The 15,038-nt window shown below is 37.4% G+C and overlaps 1 long non-coding RNA gene across 1 annotated transcript in view; it reads left to right on the top strand.

Moving 5' to 3' along the window:
- The window catches only part of LOC113948841, a 28,789-nt gene extending 13,979 nt beyond the window's left edge, over nt 1–14,810 (top strand). Inside the window, exon 3 of the long non-coding RNA XR_003528254.1 lies at nt 14,701–14,810. This is a non-coding gene — a long non-coding RNA (uncharacterized LOC113948841). The remainder of the gene's footprint in view (nt 1–14,700) is intronic.
- Nucleotides 14,811–15,038: the final 228 nt, after the last annotated feature.

Genomic DNA, 15,038 nt, shown 5'->3' with positions numbered 1-15,038 from the left:
CCTACTCCTGTTTCAAGAACATCCTGTTTCTATGTTCTTTAACATATTAACTATTCTGATGGAAACAGTATCTGAGCTTGAGTTGTTGATCAGCAATTGAACAGAATATAAACTTGGCTTTTTAATTAAAATGTTCATTCACAATGCAGTTTTAGAGTGACATCAAATGGGATGTGCTACACAAAATTATGTTCTAGTAACTCTCCCTACTGACTGCAGTGTTTTATTAACATCTCATCTTTTTTCATATCCCTGGGTCCTGGTTAGTCAACTGTTACTTTGATACTTTTGCTTGTATAAACAAAACTTTTGTGTTGAGTGGCAGCTAGCATGCTTCCATGGAGAGAATATACACAATGCTGATGTATATATCTCCCACATAGTCTCATAAATAGGCATTAAGCCCTATTTATGCCTATTCTTCCCTGTTCATTGACATGGAATATAAGAATGTGCTGGTCCTGCTATTTTTTCGTGTTATAACTACAATGAACAACTCCAAGTTTCAACATAGTGTGATGAAACTTGTGTGTGAAATGGAGCTCCATGGATGCTGTTTTGTAGAGCATGTGACACTGGCCTTTGGAATGCTGAGGCTGGATACAGATGAGTTTCTCTGCAGCAAGGCTGGTTTACCCTGGGTTTGTATCTGGCTGCTGTTTTTCTTTGGGTTCGGTTTGGTATTCTGTGATTGAGCAAAACTCCAACTGACTTCAATTAAGAGGTTGGCTGGGGTAGGCTCTAGTGTAGTAAGTCTTTTTAAGGTGTTAACGTCACAAGCTTCGTATGCGTGTGGAGGTAAAAACAGTTTTCATATAGGACACTGCAACAAATTGACAAACTATTCCCAGGCTACTCGGGTCAAAGGTCCCCTGTAGCTCCCTACCACCCAAGATGAGTATTGTTTGGGTCCTGGAGGAGCAGGATTCTGCAAGTACCAATGACTGGGACTTGTCTGTCCAATTAATAATCAGAAAAAAATGCAAATACAAAGGGGAACTCATAGCGATCCTACTATTAAAGCATTAAATGTTTTGTAGCATAAGAGCACTAAGTCAGACTTCTCTAAAGCATTTGAAATTAGGACCCTTTAAAAAAATACATCAGTTGGAAAGAAAAAAAAAAGCTTCAAAGCTGCTTTTTCTCCCCCTTGGAAACCTGCTGGTGTTAGGATAAAATGAATAGAGAAAAGAGAAAGGTTTGCCTTCTAATAAAGCATCTGTTGCCCACTTTGAACATTTCTTACTTCTTTGTGAGTGTGCCTCTTCAGTTATGGGGACTACTGACAATGAAGAACAGAGGTATAGAAAAAGACAATACCTGTTATATAGCCAATATTTCTGATTTCATGTCACTTTGAACAGAATCTTCATTTGACCACATGCTGTGTCCAAAAGGAATTTCTTTGTTGGCTGATCCAAAGATGCTGTAAGATGCTCAAAAAAGTAAACTGCAGGAATCTGTTCAATAAGAAAGATAAAAACAAACCTTACAATTCATTCAGTGCACTGCTATCACTTTTAACTTCAGCCTGTTTTGGCATGCTGCATAAAAACTGAATTCAAATGACTTGTGCTTTTTTTCTCTCCTTTTAAAAATATTATTAATTCTGTACGTGGATTATAGAATTCCTTCATCTTGGGAATAAAAGGTAATAAAATAAACAACTTCATACAGACTCAAAATGTGAGAAGGAATAAGAGGAGCACACGCATCCCTGGATTGTTTAGAAACCTGTGGATGGTTATTATTGCCACTGAATTTCAGGTGCTGTAACCACACTTTGTGAGGGCTCCCCTCCACAAAAGATTTGCAGCCTTTTACAGCAGGAGGGTCTCACATCTGGCTGAGGAACTCACCTGAGTGATTCAGCAAAATTTTGTCCAGACCTCAGACACTTTATTTTTCTTTCTTCTGTGAAAGCCTACAATTCAAGGCCAAAATGAGAGGAGATTGTATTCTAAGGGCTTCCTTCATCTCTTCCCAGTCAGTTCTTGTCCTGCTTGCAATGGATAAAGTCAGCTCGTGACTGGCCATTGAAGCAATAAGCAAAGGCAAAATAATGAAATATGATGTTAAAGTTTGACCTAATTCAATTGAGTTTAATGAAAAAAGAAGCTGCTTTCATTTTAAATGGATATGGGAAAGAATGAAGTTTTGAATAGACAAACATTTTGATCTTTGAATCATTTAGTGTAGATAAAATTGCAAAGATGACTTCCTTTGCAGTGCTTTATTTTGGTACTCTTAAGCTCCCTAAAATTTTCTCTCAGATTCTTTCCTATTTTAGCCTCAAGTCTATTTTAGAATTTAAAGAAGAGCATTTGTAGGTTGTGGTTGTAGGTTTTTTTGCACTTAAAAATACGTATGTTTTTTCTTGTGGATCACACCACTCATGAATAGAAGGAGGGCACCTATGGGTTGGGGCATAACTCATTTAAGAGTAGTGAGGCCCTCTACTCAACAAGGATGTTCTTAGTTACTCAGATTTAGTTAATGACACAGATTTCCTAGATGTCTCAATCATAAAGATGCTCTGAGATGCTCACAAAGTACAATAGCGAGAGCCTTTAGCACAGGGATGCAATGATTGCAGTTGAATTTTATTGTGACTATAGTCCAGTACAATTACTCATGTGAACTATTATATTGGACTTTTAAATATAATTGGCTAATTTTAATTTCTCAGTTGCAATGTCTACAACGTAAGAAATGTAGCATGTTTTTGGAAGGAGTTAAGGCACATTATAAGAAATTACATCTATCAGACACTTTATGGTATTTGTGTGAAATCTCGTGATGATAAAGAGAAAATATAACATGCATGGGTCTTTCAAATATTACAAAGGATTGATATTATATAGACATATATATAAACTGAGATTGATTTCAACAGCAGTGTGGTTCATATCAGGGTACAAAAATTGGCATATGAAATCAAATACACTATCAATCAAATTTAGTGTCAGAGACATTACAGGATTTTGCAAGAAATAATCTTGTGACATGATCCTACTCTTTGAACTCAATAGGAAAGCTCATTGAAGTTAATGGAGCAGGGCTGAGTCCTTGCAGAATAACCTGTTCCTACTGAGAAAGTGTCTCTGTAACCCTTTCTTTAACAGTGGTTGGCACATAAACAGACTGGTGAGGGCTTGGATACTTTCTAGTAATAATTTTACCTACTTATTTTATAAGGATGTTCTTGTAAATATCTAATTTCTTTTTCAATATCATTCATATCTCTGACTCAAATTTTTCATTTTGCAGTGAGTTCCACAGATTTAATAACTTTTCTGTTGAGTGTTTCTTTCATTGTTTTTATATTTATGCCTTTCCTTTTTAATTTGCTTTACCTTCCTATATATTTTAAAAGAGAACAAAAAAGAAAATCTAATCTCTTATCCATATCCTTCATTACTGCCAAGTTTCTAGAATATTTTCTGTCTGTTCTCTAATATTCTTAAATCCGTTTGTTTGTTTTCACTGAAAAGTGCAAATATTAATTACCCAAGCCCTGGTGTCCTGAAGGAGCAATGCATCTACTACATGTAGGTGTTTGAGAAAAGTCTGGAAGATTGTGGCCCTTTGAAAAAAGGCGACACAAGCCTTGGAAACATGGGTTTGTGCATGACATACAGGGTGAATAAACTCTGCCCTTGGATAAGTTTTTCTGGGTCAGTTCCTTAGTCTGGTACAGCTGAAACAACCGGGCTCTGCTGTAAGGCTGACCAGGCTTGCTCTGGGAAGGGTGGCAAGATTTGTGCTGACAGATCATATTTCTAACCAGATTTGAGCAACAGTCGTTTCCTTTCACTGTCTTCCATTTCAAATGAAGCCACAGCAGATACTCCCATTTAATCATTAGCAACTTACCTCTAAGCTGGGCACCCTCTGTCTCATTTGAATTCCTCGGTCCGCAGCCACTGCTGGCTTTCCCAAGGGTTTTACTCTTTGAATTATGCATTCCTTCTGTCAAGTCATCAATAAGTACTCAGAGTAGATGTATTTCTGTAATTGATTAATTATCTCTTCATGGCAAGTGGTAGAGTTTGTGATCGAGTGAGCAGGTTCATAGATTCTCTTGATCAAAGCATCAGAATCTGATTATACTTCCTATAAAGAACATCCTTTGAAGTGGATCAGCACTCAAGTAATTCAATTACCTTCTTTCTGGAAAATTCATCTTGAAAGGAGGTCATTTGCTCAGGTACAAAGAGGTGGAAGACACTGTTTCCATTATGACCCATACGGTGACTTTATGTCAGCCTCAGAAAAAAAGGAGTATGTAAAGATTATTTACTCTACTGTAGAGGTAAAGGTGTGACTTTTTTAATTCTGTAGATTAAATAGATATATTTTCTTTAAAATGGATCCCATATATGTTCATTTTTGTCTGACCTTTTCTACAGTTTTAGAAAAAATTAAGAGTTACCAAGTTTAAAGATTTGTTTGTCAGCCAATTTAATAGCTCTTATTCTCCTCATAAGTCTAGATTAAAGCCCCTTTTTCAAACCAGGCATCACTCTTTTTTCTCTCCTTTTACATAAGGCTGAAAGTTTCTAAGGGATATCCATTAATCCAGGAATTATTTTTCCACACTTCTTCTTTCCCAGAAGTGTGTCAACATTGTTAATTTCATTATTTAAATAGATCAATTGTTTTTATTAGGTAACAAAAGAACTTTAATACAAAGAGATGAAAACTACTGTTGAATATTTCTTTAAAGCTGAGAACTTCTAAGAAAAATAATGGAAAAAAGTAAAAGGCATTTTTAATTTGAGCACTTTTAAACGTGAGAATTATGTTATTGATTTCCTTCTTTAACATTACAATCTTAGTTTTATTTATACTGTAGATACATAGGACGTTTGCAACACAGTTTTGCATTGCTTCAGACAAGGCCTACATAAATCCTGTTAGTACTAAAATCTTTCTTCTGTTCTCAGTTAAGGAGATAGGATGGGGTATAACTGCTCTGTAACATGATAATTTTCATCCTGACACCATCAGGAAGACTTCAAATGGATGGAAGAGATTTTTTTCTTCATATGTGGAGATAGTATCAAAATGTGCTAACCCAAAATTTGTTCTTTTTTTCCTTCTACTCAACAACACCTTTGCTATAATTTTTCCTTTCTTCTCAATAGGTAAATCAGATACTAGAAGGACCTTTTTTCCCTTTAAAGGGGATCTGCTGGCTGTAAGAGCTGACGAACAGTGTGTGGTTAAAAGCTAACATGAAAGCTGAATGAGTGAAAAGGAGTCAGGTTAAGAAAATGGAAAAGTCAGCCTTTTAAAACAACTATAAAAGTAACCATGTCATTCTGTGGCATGTGGAATATTTGAATGGAGATTAAAAAAAAAATTAGGGAATCTTGTATTCTTTGCTGCCTTTGTTCTCTTTTGGATGTGAAGGTATCATAACATTTTTAAAAGTTCTCTTATACATTCTTTGTTATCACTGGACATAAGGGAATGTGTGACAACGATACTTCCTAGAGTGGTGATACACATGGTAGATCTTTATAGTTAGCTTGAATTCTGTGACATTTTACTTTAGATGTTGTACTGGTGGATGTTCAGTGTCCCTCAGTAAATCTGTCCATAGTAGAGGACAATTAATTAGTAGTTTGCATTTTACCAACACAGCTGAATGAAATGCTCTTCTCTAGAAGGAGTTAGATAACATGAGGACTGCAGAATGAGACTTCATTTGTTTTGGGTGTATGTAATGCAGGCTAAATGCAGGTCAAACTCTGTTAGGACTGTTAGGCCTGTTGAGTCAATAACTCATCCTCCATTACAAACATCTCCTATGAAGTAATAATGTGTTGCTTTGGCACAGTTGACTTAATTATGACTATTCTACTCAGCTGAATGTCATGAAAGTATTTTTCTCAAAATGCCCGTACTGTGAAAGTTCCAGATTCTTTGCTAAAGCATAAGTCCATTAACTTGATTATTTTAAGTTCATGGCTATATGTGAGTTGGATCAATATAAATTATTTGAAGTAGAAAACTGTAATCAAAATGAAAAAAACATAAAAAATTACTTAACTGCTTCTTTGTTTTTACTGGTGCTGAAGGATTAAAGTCCACTTAGCATAATGAAGATAGAATTACGTGTGTGACCATGGAGTTATTCCATTGAAAGCCATGGAACACTGATAAAATGTAGATGTGAATGCTGGAGCAGTAGCCAAGCAATGAGGATGTTAAGTGGATGAGAATGTTGGAATGGAAGTGGAAATCATTAAATGTAGGTGTCAGGGTTTTGACATCTGACTATGACTTTAGGTAATTTTGCAACTGATACTGGAAAGAGAAAAAAAAGGAACATCCTATTGAAAGAAAAAGTTTTCAAACTTCGCAGACCAGAAATACAAGCTGTTCAAACAGATCAGTGAAAACACTACGACATTTCCACATGTTATACTATTTTAATAGCTGCAGTTTGTAGTGGCTTAACAATGGAGTGGCAATGGAACATCTGGAGTGACCTTTTGGGGGTGCCTGGAGCCCAGCTAGAGTAACGCTGCTCCCCATTGACAGGGGGGCACGAGCCTGGGTGCTCAGGAGCCCTGTCTGATGGGTGACTGAAATGGAGGCTTAATTCTTTCTTCTCCTGTTCTCTCTCTCTGTATGTGCCTCTCTGTATCTTACACAAACTTTGAGTCATTAGTGGACTGCCTGCTGTAGAGATCTCTGGGCTTTACACAATCTGGCAGTCTGTCACCGGAAAGGAGATCTAAATCAAATCACAGCAGAGAAGAAGAAAAATTTCTCTTGTGAGAGCTGTCACCTTGCTTTTAAAGATGGCAAGGATTTGAAGGGGAAAAAAAAAGTATTCAGAAAGCATGTATTTCCATAATCCAGCAAACTTTTTCTGGTTTGAAATATTTTATAATTGCACAGGGAGTTTTCATTTGTCTCCTTGGTCTTTGTGACCTCATTTGCATCTTTGGTCCCTCACATCCCAGTGTTCACACTAATCTTTATCCATCTCATCTGTGGGAGACTCTGATAGCTCATGTGAACAGCTCCTGAAATTAAATAATGTTATGTTGATATAAATTACAAATGTTAGAAATATGCATCTGTTTCCAGTTAAATACTGAGTCCTGAGTTTTCTGGAATATATGGAGCTGTGGTAAATATCTGTTCTATGTTCCCTTTAAAAATAATTAATAAAAAAGAATTTTTAATTCTCTTGAACTTGACACTGTAGCTGGAGTACAGTAAAGATTTAAATTATATCTCTACTGTAGTGAAATATGTTTGGTTCTGTATAAGAAATTTTGCCAATATCATGTCTACACTTGTTTGTTGTGAATGTACGATTCTTCTTGTGACTTCTTTTCGTCACACCGGAGTGACTGTAATTTCTTTTTCCTTTGTCTCTCTCCCTGTGAAGGGAGAAAAAAAGGACAAAGGCTGTAGTGCCAGGCTGTACTGCCAGCAGCACCACTGGCACCAGGCAGAGTGAGCACCTAATTCAGTTTCTTGCACTTTTAGCAAATCAGATTAGTATTAACTGCTGTAATTTTCTTGATCTGAAAATGCTTTATCAGCTTGATTTGGACTTTGTCTTTCGTGGTGCTGTGTTTATGTCACTGCCAAGTGACATCTGAAATAAGTTCACAATTTCTTCTTCCTCTTGTGAATCTTTTCTAGGTAATACATATTTGACTTCTGCAAACTTCAGTGGCTTTCTCAAATTGCAAGCTACAGGACATTTCCAATCTGAGGTGCTTAATTTCAAAACTAAGTTGTCTGATAATTAATGAAGCATCTCTTGTGTTCTTTTGAAAAAGTCAGGCTCTGAAAGGTGGAGGAAATGAAAACTCTGGCATGACAGCAGTTCCACCCAAGCCTTATGATTAACGTGCTGGGATGGATTCTCAGCTGTGCTGAGTTTGGCCTTCCTGAAGCTGAGCAGAGCCAGAGGGAGTGGTGGCACGGAGCCACCTTTGCAGTCCTTTGATCCTGGGCCAGCCAGGGGCAGGACTGGCTGTCTGTGCACTTGAAAGCAACCTAAGAGGTGTTTTACACTGTGCAGTTATAATGGTGAGGTAGGGGCTGTGAAACCCCACAGCTGCCCCAGCCCCCCTTCAGTGCTACCCTGGGCATTGCTCCATTCTGCTCCCCACCCTGACTTATGACACTATCACTTGTCACCAGGAGTCATGACTGCATCTTTACAGGTGCTGCTTTTAGAAGTAAAATAGTAGTCAAAGTCCGAGAGAAAAATATTACCTGTTACATTTACACATAGAAGAAAAACCCTCTTTAACCAATACATTCATTTCATTTTGAATCAAATCCATTTTTAATTATTTGTCACAATTTCAATATCTAAATCCATTCTATTGTGTTCTATTCTATTAATCTTGAATAAATATTTCATTTTTAGGAATTCTACTTACCACTAAATGTTTTTCATTAAAGATATTCAAGGATATTAACTGTGCATTTTTGAAAACATTTGCATATTGGAAAAACATATATTTCCTGGATTAAGGTGAAAGACTTCTATTCTGGAGGGAAAATGTTTCACTTGCTTCTTAAATCTATAAAGTGCTACTTCCCCATCAGGGCTTTATTTTGTGGTAGTAAAGTAGTAATATTAATTCTGTGAAAATATTCTTTCCTCATTAATCATGTTCATAGATTACATACTCGTGAACTGTTTGAGATTAGTGTGTTTATCACAGAAATATCCTGTAGACTCTACTGTTGGTGTGATCCGATTTTGAGGATTTGAAATTTTTAAACTATTCCATTAAAATTTTTCTTTTCAAATATGAGAGCTATTTAAAATAGAAGGCTTGCTATTTGCTGCTACTGGCATATTCTTTGAACTAGGTTGTCTAGATTTTTTCCCTTTGGATGAGACCTTTATGGAAGAAGGGACAGATGATCTTGTGTATCTGCCCAGTGTGTGGTTTCTGAAACATCTGGTGCTGGCTCTGTTGGAGACAGAGGAGTAGGGGACAAGGGGAGGAAGCATTCTTTTGGAAAAACTGCTTTTTCTCTTGTTTATTTTAAAATCTTATCCTGAACATCTTTAGATTGCTCTAGTTTTGAAAGTTCTTGCTTTGTCTCCAGTTGATATTAGTGAGTTATTCTGTCCTCATATATGTTTAGTGTATAAACAATAAAAAAAAAAGAGAGCCCTATGGTACACTGTCCCTGAAATACTGTTGTTCAGTGATCAAGCTAGCAAAGTCTGCATCCTAGTACAAATCCATGCTTAACTTCTGCATTTACAAATTGTGACTGCATTACCTTTACTTGCAGCTTTAATGTTCCATTATCCTGTTTGTCCTCTGTGTGTGTGAATGTACTATCACACGTGCTGCCTGGGAGGGGGTACATTGTGCTACTCCCACCCCAGGCTGTATTCCTTCTCTTGTCTGAAAGCACTAGGAAGCAGTGAGCGTAGTTCAGATCTTTGAAATCTCTGTATCTTATTTCATCTGGAAAAAGCAATGTGTTTCCTGAATCCTTTTAAATCTCTAGGTCTTAAAGGAAGAAGTTAATTTAAAAAAAAAAAAAAGGCAGTTAAAAAAAAAACAAACTAAAACCCCTCCAAAAGTCTGAAAACATATGAAAAGTTGCATGATACAGAGGTGTTAGGACTCTGTAGCTAACAAAAATCCATTCAAGTAATACTTTATTATTAACTGCTGGAAAAATATTTATGAATCAAATTCTCATCTGTTTCTTCCTAAATGTTGTGGTTTTAGGGGACAGTTTTGCAACCAGATTTGGACTTTTGGAAAGGAAAGGCAGCACAGCTATAGAGAAGTTGGATAGAAGTGGATAGAAGCTGAGCTGGGTAGGAAGTTGACTGGGACAGGGAACTTCATAGAAGGCTGAGGCCCAGGGAGCAGCATTTTGGAGGGAGAAGATGGACTTCAAAGGGAGAGCACAGGCTGGGGACAGGCAAGAGAGACTTTTAAGTGGACTTTAACTTCTCTAACTAATGACACAGAAGCTCTGTGCTCACCAGTCCTGACCCAGCTTTAGCTTGAGCCTTTTCCTGTTCTCCTCCTAAGAGAAAATAGCTTTTGTTCATTGTTAAGAAGAAAACTTCAGAGTGTGTTCACAAGGGAGCAGCATCCATTGCATGATTGGAAGCCCTTTCATGCTTTTCCTTCTCTATTTCCATCACTGTTTTAGGAATATCTTCTCCTTTGTGACTCTTTACAATTGATGGCCGTGGACCAAAATTGTTCCTCTGATTTTTTTTATTTTTTTTTTTGTGAACTTCCAGTGGGAAACCATAAAGGGTCTAATTCTAAGATCACGATTTGAGGATACTTGGTACTTAAAAGAATCAAGACCTTAGAAAAATTACTTCTCATAGCAGTGGTAAAGCTGACCTAGAATATTTCCAAAGGAAAGTCTTTTCTGTGAAATATTAAGTTAACAAGATGTGTTAAACTCATGTGTCACACTTTGAAAGCTTGAGAGTTTAGAAGTGGGAAGCTCTCTAAATTCACAAGAAAGATGAAAAAGGCCAGAAACAGAGGAACAAGAGGGGAAGGACAATGTAAGGCACTTTTTCTTAGCCCTCTGTGACCAAGGCAGGCTCAGAAAGTTACAGCCTGTCAGACTGATAGAAACAGCTGGCAGTTATTTTACTCAAGTGAGTAAGATTTCAAAAATGGGAAAGACAAGGGCTGCACATTAAAGGTTTCTTAAGCGTTCCAAGAGCTCCTCTTCTACCAATTACATTCTTGTACATGAACCAAAATGCCTTATAGACTCTTGAAAGTTTTCTTTAACACATCTTTCTAGAAATCTCTAACTCCAAAGTGGAAATCTGTAAGTATCTTTACAATATAAAATTGATCTATGAGCAAGTGGCTGTGTACTATTGGCAATTTTCTGGTTGGAAATTTTCATGTGTTATAAAAAGTAATTATTTGATCTTGGAGCAAATTCCAAAACCATGTGAATCCTGGACAGCAGCATAAATGTTGCTTGTGTTCTACTATTTTATTTGTTGATTATTATATATGTAATCTTTTGGGTGAGTCCCTTCAATAATAGGAACAATAGGTATCCTACAGTGGGAAATAAATGAAGACTTTTCATATGCAGAGTGGCACTACTCTTTGCTGCTCCAGCATGACACTGTTTGGACACAGCAGGTTAGCAGAGAGCAGTGCAGACCAGGAGAGCAGCAGCAAAGCTGTGCTGTTCCAGGCCACAAGCTCCTCAGCAGTGTCCTTGCTCTGAGCATCCTCCTTAACACAGGAAAATACTCCTCCCATGACTAAACACGCAGCTGTCTGTCCATTATAGACATCAGGCTCACACTGAGATGAGAGGATCAGCCACACAGTATTGTCATCCTTAAGTACTGAAAATTAATGATATTTTAAATAAATAAAATTAGAACTTTATTTTCTGGTTTGTGGGCTTGTAGGGTATGTTTGAGTGACTTTTCTCAGAAACCGCAAAGGCTGGAAACTTTCCTTCTTTTGTGATTCTCATGTTATTAACTGGCTCCAGATGTTGTAACTGTACAAACACAAGTAGTGGGAGAGTTGTAACTATATCATTCATGTATCAGCATCGGGAAGAGAAATCTGAAAAGGCTGATAGTAATTTCTTCTCCAAGAGGCAACATTCAAGGCAATTAGGTGTAGCTGAGCAGTAAATAGTTGAGAAGGAAAATGTGGCCATGGAGGATAATAAAAGATAGTTTGAGGTTTCTCTGGGACCACTAAATACAGAAGGGTCATAAGATTAAAAGAGAGCAAAAAGAAAGTAGACATCTCACTTGTTTTTCTGCTTCAGCACCACATAGAGAGGTGCTTTAAGAGATGCAGGGGTGCTCACAGAATGCATCTTTGAGAGACCGAAGTCTACTGTAAAAAGGAGAAAATTGTTTCTAGAATAATTTGCACATACATAAAATAGATTCAATCTTTGCATACTCCTTACACTAAATCTGAGGTGTTATATCTGTGCAAAACTCCATATTGGTGGTCTAGCATTGACTAATACAGGTTCTACTAATTCCTGAGAATAGACATACTTGTAGTGAAATGCTTAAAATGTAGAGGCTAAAAAAGATGTCATTAGAGTGATGGATTCTGCAGTAAATGTTCCCTTTGAGAAAATGTGTCATAGTATATATCCTCCTCTATAAATTGTACCAGCTTGTGGTTTAGAAAAACTGAAGGGAAATTGGATATTGGAGTTGGGTTTGCTTCCTTGACTGTGATAAATCCTGGCTTAATAGCAAAATTTAAAACAGTGTGTGAAAAGTATGGAGAAATCAACATATCAGGTCATGGTAGACACAGTGTATTTATGCATTTAATGCTTCCTTTTGGAGTATTTTATCAATACAGCTGGGTTTTATCTGATTACCAGCCTGATGCTCAAGAACATGCACAGACTAACACATATTGAACTCTTGTAAAAGCATTTGGAAAAAATAGCAAGGTATCAATTATTCCATGCAAACTACTGAAGTAAACTGTACTTCAAATGCAAATCCCTCCCAATGCTGAGGATGGCATTTGCCCTCACTAGCATGCAGGTGTAGCCATACTTGGAGACCGATATGAGAACCAACAGCCTTGTAGTGAATTAAAGCAGTGTTAGCAGATTGGACTGGGGCTTAGATAATTTTTTTTTTGTTTAATTTGTAAGGAAAGCAAAACTGCATTTATTGTCAGTCAGTCTAGAACTCACCCCAAGCCTGGTTCAGATTCCCAAGTGCTGTCACCTCCTCTGTGTTCAAGGTGTGCAGAAGGGGTGAGGTGGCTCTACAGGGGCTGCAAGGGGAGCACAGGGCAAGCCCTGCCTGGAACAGCAGCACCAGGACCTGCACTCCCACTGTCACCCCTGCCCCTGCTTGGCACACTGGCTGCCATCTGCGCTACCCATGAATTCTGCACTGCTCATGTGCCGCGAAAAACAACTCCCAGGTCAGACCACGCTTACAACACCTCCCTCACACGGAATCTGGGGCACATTATACACAGGCCTCTGAGATGAAAGGCCAGCCCTGAACAAGCCATTCTCCCATGGAATCCTCTCAGTCAGTCAGTCAGTCTCTAATGAGAAACACTAAGGAACGTGTTTCCAGCTCTTCTCTGGGTTTGGCCAGCTTCTAAAACCTGGCTAATTGTCTACATGTGTATTGTTCAGTTGAAACTCTGCCAGAAAACAGTCTATCTAGCTGGATTTAAAAGTTAGCTCTCCTCCTGTCAACCATGTTACTCTAGTTTAAACTGGAGGTAAATGCCATTGATAATTTAGGTGCATATTCTACTACAATGCACAAAGGAAAACTAAGCCATTTCTTTCAGTTCAAGACCCCACTGGGTTAATGAAATGTTCTTAAAATAAACAGCTCACCTGTGCATTTGCTAGCTGAGTAATCAACATAAGGATATTGCTTTGAGGATATAGCCTGCAAATGAGGGACAAAGTTGACAATTTATACTAATATTTCTGTAGGTAAAATTATATCTGCCTAATTGTAAACTTTTAAAGAAAAATTAAAATGCTCTTTATTGCATTTGAAAGAGGTGAGGTGTGTTTTGTTAACAACAATTTTTAAACTTTTCCCATAACATGTGTTATGCTGTATTACAAGTCAGTTTTCCTTCAGGAACAAGAAGGAAGTTTTTAGAATGAATACAAGTTCACCTTATTCATTGTCACAAATTAAAATGATGACATGTTCTGCCTACAGTAGCTTGTAGATTGCTATCATGTTTCTAGACATAGGCTTTAACTTAAAAATAATTTCTGGAGGCTTTTTGTTTTTGATCAATTATGTTGTGTTGTCCAAAATGAATACGTGTAATAGAAATTTATTTAACTGCAATTCAAGTTGGCTGCTAGCCAGTCTGGTTTTATTTGTTGGATAGCTTAAGTGACAAAAGCAAAAAAAGCTTTTGTGCTTTTTTGTTGCCCTTCTTTTTTACACACACTAAGACTCTTTTTTGCCTACTGGGACTAAAGTTTTGGAGAGCAATAAAACAGTCTATTCCTTGCTATTTACTTTAAAGAGGAAAGCTGCATGGAAGCTCTGATATTTTTGGTAGGCACATGTGGAACAAACATGTGTAATTGTAGGACTGATCCAGCAGAAAGTTTAGCTGTATATCATGGTATGTCATTTAGGGGAATAATCTGAAGTACGAGACAAACTTAAGTGTGTGTGAAAGTGCCGTGGAGCAGAGGAAGTTTTATGTATGAAAATACCCTACTAACATAACCTGTGTGCAATTATGTAGACTATTGCATGCGTCTCTGTGACATGCAAATTTTGCTTTTAATCTTGTCCAGTCTGTTATATCCATGAAAACGAAGAGACAAAAAGTATATTAGTCATTTGCCAGGTGTCTTAGGATGATGAAGTGGCTGATATAGTCTAAGTAGATGGAATATCAGGACTAGTTTGCAATGTGATATATTGAGTGTCTAGTGGCCTTCAGTTATTCCCACTTTCCTTATGAGCTGGAAATTCTTGAGATAAATTAAATACCCAAAAGGTGTTTGGTCTACATGCAGCATTTATTTTTTTTTTTTTACCTTTTTCATCTTTTGAAAATGATTTCATCAAACAGTCTTTCAAGGTAAAACTACTTGTTGAAGATGCTGCAAGAATGTGCCTTGCACTTGTGTAACCAGTTCTGTTTGTTTATTTTTGTTCAGACAGTGCATCAGTACCTCAGGCGGCTTCTTTGTCTCTCAGAGTACCTCAAACCTCATTGCACCTTAAAGCACCCTTCCAGTGTGGTGACACACAGCATCAGGGGCCACCAGGAAAAAGGAAGCATTACAAAGCAACAGCAACCATCTGCTGTGTTTCTGACATTAGTGAACTGCAACAAGAAAAGGTAAGAGGAAACTAAACTATGGGACAGAGAGCTTAAGCAGCAAATTCCTGGATTTGTTTCTGTGCTGTGGAAATAGTTGGAAAGTGTGGCAGAGGTACCCTATGTCTGCTATAATGTATTAAATAAATATAAAGGTGACATTAATGCTGTGAA

This window comes from Corapipo altera, unplaced genomic scaffold, assembly GCF_003945725.1.
Source record: "Corapipo altera isolate COAL_440 unplaced genomic scaffold, ASM394572v1 62, whole genome shotgun sequence".
Lineage (NCBI taxonomy): Eukaryota > Metazoa > Chordata > Aves > Passeriformes > Pipridae > Corapipo > Corapipo altera.
The sequence above is the reverse complement of the archived record's forward strand: the minus strand, read 5'-3'. Positions and strand labels throughout refer to the sequence as shown.